At 43.4% G+C, this 19,562-nt stretch overlaps 1 protein-coding gene across 2 annotated transcripts in view; it reads left to right on the top strand.

The window, feature by feature from the left end:
• LOC115465589 overlaps positions 1-19,562 on the top strand; it is a 96,983-nt gene that overhangs the window by 38,810 nt on the left and 38,611 nt on the right. The window lies entirely within an intron of this gene.

The raw sequence follows: 19,562 nt of genomic DNA, 5'->3' as shown, positions 1-19,562 counted from the left end.
ACCATATCGATGAAGTTGTGTCTTATCCATTTTGCTGTTAGCTTGGGGAATGTAATTGTTAAGCCTACAGGCTATCTACTATCTCCTTCCAACCATATCCAAGAGTATATCAAAACCCTACCACTGTTTTATATTAGTTGACCTTGATTGCCTGTGGGGAAACTAAAGCAGATGTAACCAGTATTCAGCACAGTAGGCTTTCCAATTACACCTCCTCCCCCAGTTCTATCCCATTCTGGGTAAACAAACATTTGGATTTTGGTATGGAAATGCATACTTGAATTTACGGTTTGATAACATTTATGTAAATAGGCTATTTCAAGCATCCATCACTTTCTCAGTAAACAAGTACTTCAAAGCCTCCCTTTCTACAACTTCATATTATGACATGTTGTCCTTTTCCTTCCTACACAAAATATATTTTAGTGGAGACCATTAGATAGTTGAATGTTTGTCAAGTTTCTCCTTTCCCTTTACTGCAAAGACTGTATTTTTTGTGTCTCTTAAACCTCTTGGTGTAAGAATTGCATGTAGGCAGGCATCGTTTTGGTAGCCCTTATTTGAGAACAAATACTATCTTTTCAATGTCCTTTTCAAAAGTTTGCCATCTAAAATCAGAGTTGGGCCAATATTCGAATGGTGTTAAATGTTCACTGCCAACTGGTTAACTTATAAGTCCCCCGTCTGTCAGTTTCCATCCACTATGGGGGTAATTCTGTATAAGGCGCTGGAGTGATGCATGCTGAGTTCGAATTCTGTATCAGCAATTACACACATAATTGGCGTGTTTAACTATGGGCTTATGCTAGTAGGTTTTATGCCTAACTTTGGGCATGAGCATTTACACCAGCCATTCAGCTAGCATTAAGTGCTCCTGCTTAACTGCTGTCAGACATAGATGATATTCTATAACCTGAGGGGGAAGTCTTGGACTAAAAAAGGAGGAGTTTTGTAGCATGCAGTGGATGAAGCCCCTGCCACAGGGCAGAGGGTACCTGCAGGGACTTCCCAACTTGGGAACTAGACGGTGTGCCCACATGAAAAGTCACTCCAAGTAGGAGTGGGAGCAGGGGAGCCTCACATCTGGCAGAACTTTCATTGGTGTTTGAGGAATCCTGGTCTGGGGTGGGACAGAGGTGAAAGAGAAAACCGAGCTGCAGATGATCAATGACTGTATTTTGTTTGGCAATGGAAGGAGATTTTGTCTGAAGCTGACCTGAAATGTTCATATGCCCTGACTTGTACATATTAATTTGTGTTTTGAACTGTTTCCCAAGTTGTTGTTAAGAAAAAACAGTCAAAGTTTAACTGAGCGACTGCTGGTTGTTTTTGAATGAGAGTGGACTTGGAAGTGCCCAGAGAAAGATACCCTTCGGCTTACCAGGATTTAGCCCAGCCCTGGTCCTGGCACTGGCCTGTGCCCAGTTCATCTGAAGTATAAACTGTTTTTTGTGAGCCCTGGCCAGGCAGGATTACACATGCAATGCACCAAAATATTGGTTCAATATTTCAATACTGTTTTGAGAATCTACAGGTTCTCATGGTCATCAAGATCAGACAGTTCTCACCATATTCTTCCATTGGACAATGGGTGGGCTTGTGCTCTCAGTGGCAGAGCCAGTGGAGTAGAATAAACATCTACAGGTGCTGAGAAATTTGGGAAGGCAGGTTAGTGAACACCAGATCAGAAAAGAGTTCACAAACTGTCCATAACCACCTTATATCCTCTTCTTGCTTCTCACATCAGTACCCAATTGAAGAAATTGCAGCATGATTTTTTTTTCCAAAACACATGAAATGGTCAAACACCCAACTGCTCCCCCCCCCCCCCACATTCTTCAAGGCAGAGACCAAAAATATGAGGTGTGTACAACCCCTTACTCGGTTATTGCTTCCTGTTAACAGTGGCATAGCCATGGGGAGAGGGGCCCCTTCTGCTTTTGGCTAGAGCCCCCAGAGTGCTGGCATTAGCAGCCGAAGCGTACCTGCTGAATTACATGCTGCTCGTTCAGCACAGGCGGGATTCGTGCAGGAGAAGTCTTCGACTGGTAGGGCTTGACATCCCTGACAGCAAAGGTAATATTATATTTTGGCAGCAGGGGATGTGAGGTGGGGAGAGAATTCTAGTGGCCCCCTCAGTCCACCTCTGGGAAACCCCAAAAATGGACTTCTGGCTACCTCTCACAAGAAATATAGAATTTTGTTTCTTTCTGAAACTGAGGTCATAAGATATAATCTGTATAAGTTTCTTTTCTCATTAGTTCCAAGCTGCTCTGATTTGAAATTTCTGCTCTTTCATCCTTCACCTGATCAAATTAGAATATGTCCAAAATAAACTAACAGACCAGTGAAGATGAATGATAAAAAGAAACTGGCAAAAGTTGATAAAGCTGGTTGCTCTGGAGGAGGAGGAGGAAGATATAGCTTCAGCTTTCTCTCGAGAACTTAACTTGTTGTTTGTGATTGCTTTCCAGAATGCGGAAGATAGCAAATGTTCTTTTCATACAACTTGCCTGAAATAAAGGCAGGACTTTTAACAAAATGTTATGAAGAATATGTGAGGACCTACATACTACATAAAACAAAGGAGGTGAAATAAGACACTCAATGCTTGGATGTAGCAGAGATATTGAGGGTGGGAGGGCAGTGACTTAAATTTTCTATGGCCTAATAGGCAGGGCCGGTCTTAGCAAGTGCGGGGCCCTGTGCAGACCAATTTGGTGGGGCCCCATCCTAGCCCCACCCCCACCATAGCTCCACCCCCACCCTAGCTCCACCCCATTGATAAGATCATTCCATTTTTAGAAAAATGTTTTATGAAATTTCAAATAAAGACGAAGCTAAACTTCTACAACTTGTACAAAAAAAACTGATTGAAATAATAAGCACAATGCTATCATGAACCCCCCCCCCCAGAATTTCAGTTCAAATCCACTATAATTAGTAGTTCTAATTCTCATAACAAAGAAGAATAAAGGAAAAATACTAAGAAAAGATCCAGTACTTTCAAATTCCCCTATTTTTTTTAATTTAAAAAGGTTCCTTGGAAATGGATTTTATATGTGCTCTTTTCCTCTCCTAAGCTGAACATGCTTAGAGAAATGCCCCTCTTTCTTGAGGCTACAATGCTATTTGCTTTGGAAACTCAAATTCTCCTAAATACACATGATCTGGCCAGCATAGCAAGATAAGTACCTTTAGATAGACAATTTTTAGTCTGCCCACTTGGGATTCTTTAGGTTTTCAATAACTTTGGGCAAATTAACAGTAAAGTCTGGCACTACTAGCCCTCTCCACTTGCCCCTGTCCCCACCCCTCACATACACGCACCACTTTAGCTAACCTCTTGATCTTTTCCTGTCACTGCCCTTCATAAAACACTGAATTTTGACTTAATCACTGATGGGAGAATAATAGACTACTGCAATAGTATTTACCTTTAAAATGGCACAAAAGGGGTTTGAAACTTCCTTCTTCCTTATAAGAAAAGCTATCATCATACCCGGCTTGCCTTTGAATGGCAGTGGCACAAACTTGCTCCAGCTCGAGCTCTACTTGACTGTCTTTATTTATTTTTAAGTCGCACTCACTCACACACCGGCTCACCTCCGACCAGGCTCCAGGCAGCTTTCCCGCTCAGTGACTCCTGCCCGCCAAACAGGAAATACCTCATCAGAAGGCGGGACATTGAGCGGGAAGTGAAACGCTGGGGTGAGCCATCGCTACAACTCTCTGTCGGGAGCTGGGGCCGTCGCGCTGGCACTGCAACTCTCTGTCGGGGCCATCGGTGCAACTGTCGGGGTCCGGGGAGGCGGGAGGCTGCTGATGGCGGGTGAGAACTGTGCTGCAACGTGGCGGGAGCGGAGCAGCGGCGGCCGAGCGGGATCATGATGCGGTCATCCGAGCGGGGGTCGGTCGGAGTGAGGCAGAGTTGAGGCACGCCGCGTGGGGTCCCCCTAAGAGTGGGGCCCTATGCGGCCGCCTTGGTCGCCTCTGCCTAAGACCGGCCCTGCTAATAGGATATTGGTAAACCAGAAGATGGGGAAATTAAAACAATCCTTACAGTGGATAAGATTATGAAACATTTGAATGGTAATGAATATTTGAGGAGTAAGACAATTTTCTCACAGAGAAATATATGCTAGATTCCCTGGGATTGTTTCAAGCCAAATAATTTGGAACGGTTCCTGAAAAAATTGCTGAAACAGATTCAGAGTTGGATAATGTTCATATAATTGTGGAAAGGATAACACAGAACCCCATTGCAACCAACTCCAATTTGATGCATTGCCACACACTTTATTTTTCAGTATTTCAATTACAGAGACAGAGGAGGTATTGTACCTCTTGATGAATAGAATTCATGAGAGAGTTCAATTTGTTTCCAGACTTTAGCTTGGATGTATTAAAATACATAGTAGGATTTGTGAAGCTAAAAATCTTGTGACTTTTTCAAAAGGTCAAACTTGTATTCTTTCCAACCCAATGGGAATATTGGAAAGAAGTTATACATAAGGGGTTGAACATCTGTCTTCAAAATGACTTATCAAAAGCTATATGAAATGGAACTAAATTTGGCTTGGGAGGAAAATCTGATGAAAACACAAAAGTTTAAAAATGGGCCGGATTAGATGGGGGACTAGATGGGGGGAGTTTCAGAGAAATAATGCCCTTCAAAAATGGCTTATAGGGCCAGTTTGGAGGACTAAACTAGGTGTCCGTCTAGGATGGCAGCATTTGGAAGGTGGTGGCATGGTAGGAGAGCAACCTTTCATTTCCCCTCACCAGTGTCCAGCATCTCTCCACTTATCTCTTCTCTTCCCCCTGCCACTACTGCACTATCTCTTCAAATTCCGAACTTGCAAGTGATTTTGGCATCAGCACAGTACGCATAAGCCTATGTTCAAGTGCTGGCTTATCCCAGACAGGAAGCTCTGCATCAGAATGGGTGAGATGTTGCAACACTTGAGTGGGTACCTGTGTTTAAAGGCCCCACACCAACAGCAGCTCTTCTTCTAGGATGGACATAGGAAGAGGTATGGTAATGACAGGAGGAAGAGAAGAAGGGAGAGATGCTGGCTATGGGATGGGGATAGGGAAATGAAGATGAGATGAAGTCCTGAACAGGGGTTAGGGAGGGAAGGAGAAATGCTGGTCATGTCAAGGGGGGATTGAGTGGGAATGGGGAGGTGTTGATTACCTGAGGGGGATTGAATAGAGAAGGGGTGGGTGCACATGATTGAAGGTTTGCATAAGAGTGTCAGATACTCTTTGGCTAGTCCTGATGGTCTACTGATTTTCTATGGAAGAAGCAGAAACTTTGATACATTGAAAAATTGAAAAATAACATGGCTGCTTTCAAACTGCTTCTCTTCTCTGTCGCACACAGATACTTGCACACATACAGATGCAGAGGGATTGCAAATAATTCTATGAGGCATGCTTTCCTCACAAAACAGATACTCCTTCCCACTGCTAGCATACCTCTAATCCCGGTTGAGTTGGATCTTTAGGTTCCTGATATGTATTTTATGTTGTCAATTCTATTGTGAAATCTGACAAACTATATAACTTTGTTTCTGTGTACAATGACTTAGTGACCGACCCTTGTAGCTTGCTACTGGTTATATGTACTGGTGGAAATCACAGCAATACCTGTTGCTATGGATCAGTAGTGCCTATTCTTTTAAACTGTAAAATCTATTCTTTGAAACTTCACAATTACATCTAATGGTTAGTTAGAGACCTCTAGTGGCTGTACTAGGTATAGGAATAACATTATTTAAAACAAGGAGCTTTCCAGGATAGGGAACATTCAACACAAATGAGGTAGTAGAAACATAGGCACTAGCTCTGTGGGTGCTGAGCACCCTAATATTAGGAAAGTTCCTTCATTATAATCAAGGAGGGGTAATTTGTGTTGTCTGGCACCTCCAATCATTTTGATACATTAATGCCTACGTGTAGAACTAATTAGCATTCCCACCAGAAAGGGAGGGAAGTATAATAGTATGAATGGTGCGGTTCAAAGATAGATTTCTGTCTTAGACTGGCTAAACCACTGCACTGAAAGCCATGTTTGAGTCACAGGCTGGTAAAGCCCATGCAGTAAGGAAAATCTTGTGAGGCTTAAGGGGCTACAGGAAACCCTAGGGCTTGGGTCCTCTAATCCATTGTGGAAATTCTGAGCTGGGTTATGAACCTCAAGGACTGGATTTGAGGACCCCTGTCCTAGGGGAAAGAAACCAGAAGGGTAAGGGTAATGCATTTGATATACCACCTTTCTGTGATATAACCAAAGAGCTTTGCATATTATATATAGGTACTTTCTCTTTACCTAGTGCGCTCACAAATAAGATTCTGTCTCTGTCCTTAGTGAGGTCAGAAATCTAAGATTCTGTACCTGGGGCAATGGTTGACTTTCCCAGGATCACGGATAGCTGCACCAAGATTCAAACCCAGTTACTCTGGTTTTCAGCCCTCTGTACTAACTGTTAAGCCACTCCTCCACTCCAAAAAAAAATCATGCAGCGTTGGATCCAAATTCACAGATTTCTTCTAAGAGTCACTGTCCTAGGAAGAGAGGTGCATGAAGCCTGAATTGTAACCTGTCTCCTCTTTTGAAGGTATTTAATGTGTGGGAACCCATGACCAGTAGTGGCAGTCAGCATGAGGTCTCTGAGACGAGCCCTGACCCCTCCTTCTGTATGACCTTTCTGTAGAGTAGTGAGGTCTGTGAATACACCCTGACACTCAAGGCCCTATGATGACTGCTGCCACTATTGTACCACTGCTGCTGTCTTCATGCTTTAGATGGATGGGGAATATGAGGAAGTAAATGAGAAAGGGAAGGGAATTGGGGGTCTGCTATTATACTTGTATAATTCCCCATTATAATGGGGATTACTAAACAATTGAACAACTCCTTCCTAGAGTTGGGGGGGGGGGGGGGGAGGGAAACTGGTTAGAAATAGTGAGAAACCCAGCCCTAAGGAGAGTGTTTATGGGAAAAGTGCTGAGGGAAATGTTCTTGGCTGTTGAATGACAGTAGGGGAGGAGTTTAAAGTTAATAAATATTGTTGTTGTTGGGGAGAAAACAAGGCCTTTGCCTCTACCCCCGCCAGGACCCTTGGGGTGAGGAAGTGTCCTGGATGGGTTCAAGAAACTAAGGCTGAGCTAAGTGAAGGTTTCTGTAGGTACAAGCATTAACCGGGACGTGGAAGAGTGCTCCAGTTGTGAAAGCAGGGGATCCCCCCCCCCCCCAGCCTGGAAGCAAGAACAGGAAAGCGCCTGTTTGGAGCCCAAGGTAGTAGCCCAGAGAGGTACACCTCTGGGGAGAGTGGACAGACAGGGAGATCTGATCCACAATGGAGATCGCTTACTTCTCCAGTGCCTGCAGGCACAGCCTTAGGTTGTTTTCACCCAGAAAGGATGGATAATGGACAGGAGGAGTTGTAAATCCATACATATTGTAGGATCTATGAAAATCCTATGAGGCTGCACTTCTGTCAGGACAATTTGGATGTTCTGAGCTAAGTAAAGTTTACTTTTTGTCAGAATTAGAATCCATTCATTAGTAAGGATGGAAGTTTAAGCAATTCTAGCAATGTTATAAGAGTTTTTGCTCTATTTTGAGTTTTCTTTACTTGCAGGAAGGCTTCTCTGTTTGAATGAGGATTTTAGTCTAGTGAGGGATTGCTAATTAGTGTCTCTTTGGGTGATTTATATTCATAGTGAGATTTAGTGTTGTGGGTATTTGGATCTGTATTGTGTTAAATTGTGTTACCCTCCCTTCTGTTTTTTAAACACAGACTTTTCTCCCACTTCTTTAGAATTTTTGAAATATTCTGGGAGTTTTTCTCTGTGTTTTTTTTCAGAAGGTGGTGGAAGCCTGTGATGGTAATATTTACAGTGGAGCATAAAAGTCAGGCTCCCTGTTACACTGAGGCTATTTTTAAAAATTTAATATATTTTATCCTTCAGATCTGAATCCCCAGTGTGACACTATATTGGAGTGATGTGTTTGATAGTTTCTTTGTTATAACTACACACTCGTTGCAGATTGTTTATTTGTGAGGATCTACGATATACCATATCCCTGAGTTTGGCTCTGGTCTTCTTGCTACAAGATATTAAGTTGGATTATAAATTAACCTGTTATACTCTAAAAGGATTTGAACTGCTTATTGCAGAAAATCAAGTAAAGTTCATGTTTCTTTTCATAAAACCTGGGCTGAAGTTTCTTTGCGTGAGAGTAAAAATTACTTGCTCCTGAACTAACAAAGAAAAGAGTAAAAGAATAAAAGCCCCAGCTTAACACCGTATGGCCTTCCAGATTTGTATCCAACCTCGGCATGCACCCAATTCAGTGTGTGTGTGTGTATAAGAAAACTCCTTGTTTTTGTGGCCCTGGTCTCGCTTGCTGACCTGCGACGAGCTAACTGGTGTCCGGACTCTGTGTTTTGCCTTACAATGGGCTCATACTGGATAAGTATGAGAAGAGCTGGTGTATATGTTGGCAATTTTGATAACGAAATTCATGCAAACAATAAAAAATGGAAAATCTAGTTCTACAGATAAATTGATCTATACTAATAGACATTGGTATGTAATTTTTCAAAAAATCCCATATCTGTTCTTAAAATCCTATCTTATGTGCAGAAATACCTCTGAAAATTGTCCTCAGTCTAAATGGAACAGCATTTTGAATTCATGCAGGAGAGAGTCTAAAATAAGGAGCGCATTTCTACTGTATGCCAAGTTGGGGGGAACTGGTTATTTTGTAGAAACATGGCAGGAAATGCCTAAGGACAAATATTTGGGAAGTCATGGCATGACAATAACAGCATGGAATGTTGGGAGTTTATACTTGCCGGTAAGAACTACTAGAACTCTCAACTTGCCAGACTTAAATTTTGATATATTAACTTTGGAATTCATAACATAAAAATACTGAGTTAGAGACATACATTTTCAAGATTTTTGTTTTGCACTTATCTTACTGTAAACGTCTTTCCAGTTCTCTTTATTTCCACATCTGATAAATCTCTGACCCTACAACTTATTTTGGGTTCTGCAGAGATTTGGACATGAAATTGGCAAAGTATATGCATGATTTAACCCATAGTAATAAGTGATCATAAACCTATGTTCCGAGAAGGAAAAATTAAGTTCAAATAGTTTATATTGGCTTTGAAGAAAATAAAACCTTTGTAGAATTGTGACACATTATTAAATAGATGTTTTAGTACATGAGCATTAGAGATCGCATAAATCTTCAGACATCCAGAAGAAAGTGAGGATCTTGAGATATTTTGCTTGTCCAAAAACTGGAATCTTTTACAGTGTTGTGACAAGACCCTTTATATTAATAATTCAGACAAGGAAATTGTTCAGTGCAATGTTGGCATGCCAGAAGAGAGTAGAGGTAGCTAAGAGGAAAGAGAGCAAGAGATGTCACCAGTATATCTTTATAAAGACCCAAAGAGCGCACACAAGGAGCAGGTCGTGCTCCTTGGGCGACGACAGGGGGACAGTTTTCTTAGTACTTTGCACCTTTTCTTTTTCCTGGCATGTTGCCGTCTGAATCCCCTGTCTGTGTTTGAATGTCGTCCCAATGGCGCGCATACCTGTGGTCTGGGGTTTTCATTACTTGCCTTCTTGCCCCACCCCCTTGTTCTGACTCCATGTTTGCCTTCTTTACCAGTGGCTGCCTCTTCAGTTCCTTCATTCCCCCCCCCCCCCCCCCCTTCCAGCTGACCAACTTCTTTTAGCTTTTCTAACTTTGTCTATGCTTCTTTTGAACTGCCGTTTGCTTCATTCAGAAAATACTCTACTTTGACATTCTTCAGGCTCATCCTCATTCCCTTTTCTTCCTATTCCCTGGCACCGTCAGGGCAAGGATGCATTCCTTTCTCAATGTTTGCCTCCAGAGTATTTTGCATTTTCTTCTCCTAGACCCTCTGAGGAGGAAAGATGGGCTCGTCCTTCCTCCTTACCAATCTCTCCTGTATCGCTTGATATTCCCCCTATTTTGGACATTCTCCTACTGAAACTCGATAAGTCTCCTAACCATGTATATTCTACTGATTTACCCATCCCCCTGCCCCATCTTTATCTGTCCAAGAGACCTTTTGTGTCTTTCCTCTCTGATATTTACTACTACTACTACTATTTAGCATTTCTATAGCGCTACAAAGCATACGCAGCGCTGCACAAACATAGAAGAAAGACAGTCCCTGCTCAAAGAGCTTACAATCTAATAGACAAAAATAAATAAAGTAAGCAAATCAATTAATGTGAACGGGAAGGAAGAGAGGAGGGTAGGTGGAGGCGAGTGGTTACAAGTGGTTACGAGTCAAAAGCAATGTTAAAGAGGTGGGCTTTCAGTCTAGATTTAAAGGTGGCCAAGGATGGGGCAAGACGTAGGGGCTCAGGAAGTTTATTCCAGGCGTAGGGTGCAGCGAGACAAAAGGCGCGAAGTCTGGAGTTGGCAGTAGTGGAGAAGGGAACAGATAAGAAGGATTTATCCATGGAGCGGAGTGCACGGGAAGGGGTGTAGGGATGGACGAGTGTGGAGAGATACTGGGGAGCAGCAGAGTGAGTACATTTATAGGTTAGTAGAAGAAGTTTGAACAGGATGCGAAAACGGATAGGGAGCCAGTGAAGGGTCTTGAGGAGAGGGGTAGTATGAGTAAAGCAACCCTGGTGGAAGATGAGACGGGCAGCAGAGTTTTGAACCGACTGGAGAGGGGAGAGGTGACTAAGTGGGAGGCCAGCAAGAAGCAGATTGCAGTAGTCTAAACGAGAGGTGACAAGGGTGTGGATGAGGGTTTTGGTAGAGTGCTCGGAAAGAAAGGGGCGGATTTTACGGATGTTGTAAAGAAAGAAACGACAGGTCTTGGCAATCTGCTGGATATGAGCAGAGAAGGAGAGAGGAGAGTCAAAGATGACCCCAAGGTTTTGAGCTGAGGAGACAGGGAGAATGAGAGAGCCATCAACAGAACTAGAAAACGGGGGGGAGCGGGGAGGTGGGTTTGGGGGGGAAAATGAGAAGCTCGGTTTTGGTCATATTTAATTTCAGGTGGCGTTGAGACATCCAGACAGCAATGTCAGACAAGCACGCTGAAACTTTGGTTTGGATGCAAGGTGAGATATCAGGGGTAGAAAGGTAGATTTGGGAGTCATCAGCATAGAGATGGTAGGAAAAGCCATGGGATGAGATTAATGAACCAAGGGAAGAAGTGTAGATAGAAAAGAGGAGGGGACCAAGAACAGAACCCTGAGGTACGCCGACAGGCAGAGGGATAGAAGTAGAAGAGGATCCACCAGAGTGAACACTAAAGGTGCGGAGGGAGAGGTAGGAAGAGAACCAGGAAAGGACAGAGCTCTGGAATCCAAGTGAGGACAGGGTATCGAGAAGTATGCTGTGATCGACAGTGTCAAAAGCAGCGGAAAGATCAAGAAGAATGAGGATGGAATATTGACCTCTGGATTTAGCCAGTAATAGGTCATTGGAGACTTTAGTAAGCGCAGTTTCGGTTGAGTGGAGAGGGCGAAAACCAGATTGTAGTGGGTCAAGAATAGCATGTGAGGAAAGAAAATCAAGGCAGCGGCGGTGAACAGCATGCTCAAGTAATTTGGAGAGAAAAGGAAGGAGGGAGATGGGTCGGTAATTAGAGGGACAAGTAGGGTCGAGTGAAGGCTTCTTAAGGAGAGGTGTGACCACAGCATGTTTAAAGGCAGCAGGGACAGTCGCAGTGGAAAGTGAGAGGTTGAGAATGTGACAGATAAAAGGAATAAGAGCAGGAGAGATGGCATTAAGAAGGTGGGTGGGAATGGGATCAGAGGAACAGGTGGTACATTTTGAGGAAGAAAGGAGAAGTGTAGTTTCCTCAATAGTAACTTCAGGAAAGGAGGAAAGGGAATGAGGGGAAGGAGAGAGAGGGGAATGGACTAGTGGAGGGAGAGGTGGTGAGGTAGAGAAAGCAAGGTTTATCTTTTGAACCTTGTTGTGAAAGAATTCAGCAAGGGTCTCAGGAGATAATGAAGGGGGAGTTGGGGGAGGGGGCACCTTGAGGAGAGAGTTCAATGTGGTGAAGAGAAGTCGAGGATTAGAGCCAAGAGAGTTGGTCAGTTGGATATAATAATCCTGTTTGGCACGTAAAAGAGCAGATTGGAAGGAGGTCAGCATGAACTTAAAGTGTAAGAAATCAGCAAGGGCCCGAGATTTCCGCCAGAGGCGTTCGGCGGAGCGGGTACAGGAACGTAGGTAGCGGATATTAGAAGTCAGCCAAGGTTGGGGTTTTGTACGCCTTACAGGGCGGGTCATCAAAGGTGCAAGAGCCTCTAAGGCAGAGGATAGAGTATTGTTGTAAGAAGAAACAGCCTCATTGACAGACGTGGATGGTGCCACAGTAGAGAGGAGGTTTGAAACATGGGAGGATAGAGATGAAGGGTCAATATCGTGAATATTCCTAGATAAATTAGATAAGATAGGATGGGACTGGGAGGGAGGAGATTTAAGTGTGAAAGTTATAAGATGGTGATCAGAGGAGGGAAGATCAGAGGCAAGGAAACTAGAAGGTGAACAGTTGGAGGAGAAGATGAGATCAAGACAGTGACCATTTTGATGAGTAGGGGAGGTGGAGCATAGTTGGAGATTAAAGGAGGACGTTAAAGCGAGTAACTTGGAAATACAAGAGTTGGAAGGATCATTAGCAGGAATATTAAAGTCACCAAGGATGAGAGAGGGGGAGGAAGGATCATGGAAGAAGGCAAGCCAGGCGTCAAAGTCACTGAGACAGGATGAAAGGGACTTATGAGGGGGACGATAAATGACCGCTATTCGAAGAGGCAGAGGAGAGAAAAGGCGGATAGAGTGGACTTCAAAGGAGGAAAAACAGTGAGATTGAGGTGGAAGAAGGGGTTGAAATCTGGAGGAGGGAGAGAGAAGTAGTCCAACACCGCCGCCACGGCCAGCAGGGCGAGGAGTATGTGAAAATAGATAACCGCCATGGCACAGGGCTGCGACTGAAGCAGAGTCATCAGGGCAGAGCCAGGTTTCTGTTATGGCGAGCAGATGGAGGTGACGTGAGATAAAGAGGTCCTGGATATAGAGGAGTTTGTTACAGATAGAGCGGGCATTCCATAGGGCGCAAGAGAAGGGCAGAGAAGAGGAGGGGAGTAGAGGAATAGAGATGAGGTTAGAGAGGTGACGTTGAGATCTGTAGAGTTTGGATAATAGTTGGTGAGGAGGGCCAGGATTGGGATTGATGTCACCAGCTGAGAGTAAGAGAAGGAGTAAAAGAGAGCGGAGGAGAATAGGAGAGGTGAGGCCACGAAGACGTCGAAGGCGAGAGGTATTTAGGTGGAATGGGGAAGGCAAAATGGAGGGAAGAAAGAGACGGAGATTAAAAGCCAAGAGGGAGGAAGAGGGTAGGAGAGAAGGTGAGGTGATGAAGTCAATGGATGGGAAGTGAGTTCCTGTAGCGGAGAGAGGTAGGGGGTGAGGGAAAAGATTAGGAAGGGACAGAGCTAGGAAGAGAATGTGAATAGGGGCCATAAACGATTAAGGTACTTTAGCAACTGGAAAAAGATTAGATACAAAGAGAAAAATGCCCCTAGAGCGGAGGCCCTGAGTGGATCGGAGTGGACCTGGGTGTCACCCCGGAGAAGGCTGTAAGGATATGCAGATGAGCTGCAAGTCCTCCACAGCACCTGAAAGGCAGCCGGTGGTAGAGCTGGGCACCTCTCAGCTGAGGAAAGGCTTACCAGGGGTTAGGCCGAAGCCAGCATTCCTCCCCCTGAGGGTCGCCTGATTCTAGCCAAAAAGCACCTGGAAACTCTGTGCACTTGGAGAGAAGACCCTGGGAAGATCGGGGTGGAACTGGAGTCACCCCGGATACAGCTGTGAGGAAATGCAGAAGGGCTGCAAGTCCACCACAACACCTGGTGGGAGCGCTGGGCACCTAGAGCGGAGGCCCTGAGTGGATCGGAGTGGACCTGGGTTGGGGGGGGGGGGGAAGAGGGAGAGAAGGTGGAAGAGTTGATGTCTCTGTTAAGGTATGAGGCTATGCTCAAAGGGGGATTGGATTGGAAGGGAAAGGGTGGGAGAATGCATCCCTGTGCCTTTCATACTGACTGCGCTACTGAGTTGCTAGTAGCACAGCTGCGATTCAACGCCACCTCTTCTGGTGATGTTAAGTGCAACCACACTAATCGGCAGTCATGACAGCTAGTGTATGACATTGATCCTTGAACTAACATTTAGGGCTGTACCATATATACATATTTGATTTGGCCCCAAATAGTGCCCCGAATACATTATATATTTTCAGCAGAATAGGGATTTAAATTTGAATACAAATAATCTGGGGCTCAACTGTGCTAAACTGAAATAATGGCCATTTTCAAAACAAGGACTTTTTCTGGTTTGAAAACGGCCATGTTTACTACTGAATTTTTGAACGTTTTGTGAAAAACGTCTAAAATTGAATTCAGACGTCATATCAAAAATGCCCCTTGATGTTCATAAAAGGGTCATTGATTTTTTTTTTTAATTTGTTTTTAATGTTTGGAATGATTCTCCACCAGTTTCAGTCTCACTACAGATTACCTACACCAGTGTTTCCCAAGTCCAGTCCTGGAGTACTCCTTGCCAGTCAGGTTTTTGGGATATCCACAATGAATATGCATGAACTTGATTTGCTACACCCTCCATTATATGCAAATTTTTTTCATGCATATTCATTGTGTATATCCTGAAAACCTGACTGGCAAGGGGTACTCCAGGACCGGACTTGGGAAACACTGACCTACACCACTTATTTTTGTGACTCCTGAAGCACATTCAGATCATACAAAAAAGGTCATTCAACAGATCAACTAAGATAAATGCCGTTTCATCTATCAACACAAGGTACTTAAGCACTACTAAATAAATAGTAATTTCTTCATATTTTCTCAATAGGTTGCAAATGAACCTTAGATCAAGCACAATTTTATTCAGCTTTGAAAAACTTCCACCCCACTGATTCATATGCCAAGAAGAGTAGAAGTGTCCAAGAGGAAAGAGAAAACGGAGTTCATTTGTAACCAAAACTCAGCTTTATTGCATCTCCTCCATAATAAAAAGCCATGTTTTGGATAGAATACCAGCATCAGGGGTCACAGTTTCCAACATGTTTTGTGCAAAGGAGCCAACTTTTCAAAATGATTGGGGGTGCTAAATCCAATGGAAATTATCCCTCACTGGACAAAGTCAAAGAGTTGCTCAATATTGGGGGTGCTCAAGCACCCATAGAGCTAGCACCTATGTGTTGGAGTGTGGTGGCTTTTTGCCATAACTAAAAGGTGCTTGCTCTTTAGTGAATAAAAGTTTGATGCTTATTGGGAGCTCTCTGTTGTTTTTTAAGAGAATTGGAAGTGCAATGCTGTGTATTTTGAGCTTTTCTTATTAACTTGGAAAACTGTGATCCCTGCTGTAGGCATTCTAGCCAAAAACCAGCTATGTTTATTGGAGACTTGATATACCGCCTTTCACAACAAATCAAAGCGGTTTACAGACAATTAAGAAGGAAGAAAATAGGAAAAGAATGCCAATATCAGAAGAGCAGGGGAAATAATCAGAGTAAGTCAGAAAAGGGAGAAACAGTGAAGGCAGGTAGGGAAACAGAGACAACCACTACCTACTGGAACCCGTCCCCAAAGAATTGAAAACCATAGGATTAGGGAAACGCCTGGGAAAAGAGATGGGTTTTAAGGAGACAGTGAAAATAGGGAGCGAATACTCAGATTTCAGGGAAGGTGGTAATGAATTCCAAAGGAAAGGGGCCAAACAAAAAAAAGTGCAGAGGCACGAGTGGAGCAAAGACAAGCACAGTGAACAGACTAAGTGAGATGGGAATCAAATGCAGAGCGGACCCTCATGTGCAGGAAAACAAGGAGTAATCAGATTGGCCAGATATGGCGGCAAACCCAAGCACAATGCCTTAAAAATAAGGATCAGAATCTTATAAGTAATCTGGTATTTTATGGGAAACCAATGGTGTTTTAAGAATGGAGTTACATGATCATAGCGACGAGCCTGTGAGAGAAGACAGATGGCGGTATTCTGGACTCTTTGCAATTTACAGAGGGAAACATCAGGGAGGCCAGCATATAGATTATTGCAATAGTATAATTTTAAGGCAACCAAAGCATAAAGAAGAGTAGCACAGCTCTCAGTAGAGAGAAATGGATGGAGTGAGTGCACTAGGCGCAGAGAATAAAAATGGCTCTTAACAGTGGCAGAAATGTCCGAAGCAAAAGTTAATAAGAGATATTTCATGTTATCAGTCAGATGAACAGGAACCCCATCAGTGGATGGCACAACAGGGGGTATGGAGGGATGTCCAGTAAGCCAGATAGCTGAACATGTTCACTGATTAAGGTTGAGGTGGTGAGAGAGAAGCCAAGAAGAAACAGCCTCAAGACATCTTTGCAAGGAGTCAAGATTGGGGTTTAAGAGGATCTTGGGTGGAGACTAGAAGGATGTCATCAGCATAAATATAGCATTTCACAAGGTGCTCCTGAATGAGAGATGCCAGAGGACTTAAGAAAACATTAAAGAGCAATGGTGAAAGGACCAAACCCTGAGGAATACCACAGCAAAGAGGTACAGGATCCAAGAGGGGGGAAGGGAGGACTACCCAAAAGGTACGATCAGTAAGAAAAGAATGAAACCAGAGAAGGACCGTGTCAGAAAGGCTTAAAGAAGACAGGCGGGAGAGCAATAATGAGTAACTAACCAAATCAAAGGCTGAAGAAAGATCCAGTGAAACCAAAAGAGCTTTGTTATGCTCCATCGCCATATAACAAGTCATTCAGCAATGAAGCAATAACTGTTTCAGTTGTATCCTGGTCGAAACCCAGACTGATAGGGATGAAGCATGTTGGTGGATTAAAGATGGTCTGAGAATTGCTTAAAAACACAGCATTCTAAGAGTTTACTCAGAAAAGGGAGGCTGGAAATGGGACAATAGCTACTTAGGAGGGCTGGGGTCAAGAGACTGATTCTTCAAGAGGGGATGAACCAAAGCTATTTTCCATGCCAGTGGGCCAAGACCTAGTGAATTAAGGGGAAGCCAATGAGATGGAACAGGATACAATGAGCATGTAGTCTTTAGTGCAGATTGGAGAATGCGGTCAAACTGTCAGTGATGGAATGTTAAAGTTTGTCCAGTGATGGCAAAGGGAGGTAGAAAGAGGGGAATCAGATGTGCCTGGGGGAAGAGGAGACATGGGAGTGGATAAAGAAGGAAAGATAAGTCTATCTTTGAGGAAAAGAATGCAGAAAAATCATGAGCTGATAGAGCTGAAGGAAGAGCATGGCCCGGATTCAGGTCAGTTAATCTAGAGACCAAGGAAAACAATTGACTAGGACGATTCGCAGACCTTGTAATACAAGAATAGTACTTGGATCAAGCAGACTTCAATGATGAATGATAATGTCGTTGAAGAGTTTGGAAAGACTGAAGGGTCAAAGGATCTTGCACAGCTCACCAGACTCGCTCAGGTCTCCTCAATTGTTGTTTCAGAAGTTGAACGTGACCTTGGAACCAGGGATGAGAAAGATGACCAGGAGCATTCCTATTAACAAGGACAGAGGAATAAAAAACAGACTGTAAGGTCGAGTTCCAGACAGAGACCTGATCATGAAGAGGAAAGGAAACAAAGTCTGAGGGGAATGCTGAAAATAAAGGTGGAACGGAGGAAGGGTCACCGGGAAAAGAGGACTGTGGGTGGTGGGAAAAACAAGGAGAGGGTGAAGAGGAGGGTAGGGAAGCAATCAAAGAAAAGGAAAATCAGAGAATGATCTGTCCATGGATAAGGAGTATAAGAAAGATCAGAAATGATAAAAGAATCCAGACCATGAGAGAGAACCAAGTCCAAGGTGTGACCCACTGAATGAGTTGGAGCTAAAACATGTTGGAAAAAGTCTAAATCCTCAAGCAAGGAGTAGAGTTACCTATCAAAAGGATGACGAGGGAGATCATAATGAATGTTAAAATCCCCATGAAGAAGATGACACGGGTACTGGTAATCTAGTGGCATAGAGTGGAAGAGGTCCAAAAGGGCACTGATGACCCCTAGTGGTAATATCGCAATACTACCACTAGCAGCCAGCCTTCCATATAAAGTGATTTTTAATATGAAAGGCTAACCACTAGCAGTAGTATAGTGATACTACCACTAGGGTTCATTGGTGCTATTTAGGTGCTGCATTTTCTGAACATTATTTTGTAAAGTTATATCCTAACATCATCTATTCCATCTCCAACATAAATATCTTCCAGTTTCACAACTGCAAACCCCTTTCGTTGTCTTCAGGGTAGATAAAAACATGCAACAGTATGACATAATTAACCATTTCCTACCTTTGCTCCACAGTCCCACCAACAATAACAGTGCTACTCACAAGAGCCAGGTGCTCAGACCTCCCAGTACTGAGAGGCGGAGAGACCAATTCCCTAGACTTGTGGTGGTATCAACATCCCAACTAGTTTAAAACACACCACACACTCTAAGTCTGCCCACAAACGCCTGGGGGCCAATTTACTAGAAGTTTGCATCAGGAAGCCTCAACTGAGTACATAAATATTGCCATACTGGGACAGACCAAAGGTCCATCAAGCACAGCATCTTGTTTTCAACAGTGGTCAATCCAGGCCACAAATACCTGGCAAGATCCCAAAAAAAGTACAAAACATTTTATGCCGCTTATCCCAGAAATAATGGATTTTCCTCAAGTCCAATTCAATAATGGTCTATGAATTTTTCCTTTAGGAAGCCAGCCAAACCTTTTTTAAACTCTGCTAAGCTAACCTCCTTTACCACATTCTCTGGCAACGAATTCCAGAGTTTAATTACACATTGAGTGAAGAAAACTTTTCTCCAATTTGTTTTAAATTTACTACTTTGTAGCTTCATCGCATGCCCCCTAGTCTTGTTGAAAAGCATAAACAGATGCTTCACGTCTACTCGTTCCACTCATTTTATAGACCTCTATCATATCTCCCCTCAGCCATCTTTTCTCCAAGCTGAAGAGCCTTAACCACTTTAGCTTTTCCTCATCCCCTTTATCATTTTTGTCGCCCTTCACTGCACCTTTTCTAATTCCACTCTATCTTTTTTGAGATGTGACAACCAGAATTGAACACACTATTCGAGGTGTGGTTGCACCATGGTGCGATACAAAGGCATTATAACATCCTCATTTTTGTTTTCCATTCCTTTCCTAATAATACCTAACATTCTATTTGCTTTCTTAGCCGCAGCAGCACACTGAGCAGAAGGTTTCAACATACCATCAACAACGAACCTAGATCTCTTTCTTGGTTGGTGACTCCTAAGGTGGAGCCTTGCATGACATAGCTATAATTCGGGTTCCTCTTTCTCACATGCATCACTGCACTTGCTCGCATTAAACGTCATCTGCCATTTAGATGCCCAGTTTCCCAGTCTTGTAAGGTCCTCTTGTAATTTTTTACAATCCTCCCATGATTTAACGACTTTAAATA

The sequence above is a fragment of the Microcaecilia unicolor genome, chromosome 3, assembly GCF_901765095.1.
Source record: "Microcaecilia unicolor chromosome 3, aMicUni1.1, whole genome shotgun sequence".
NCBI classification, from domain to species: domain Eukaryota; kingdom Metazoa; phylum Chordata; class Amphibia; order Gymnophiona; family Siphonopidae; genus Microcaecilia; species Microcaecilia unicolor.
The sequence above is the reverse complement of the archived record's forward strand: the minus strand, read 5'-3'. Positions and strand labels throughout refer to the sequence as shown.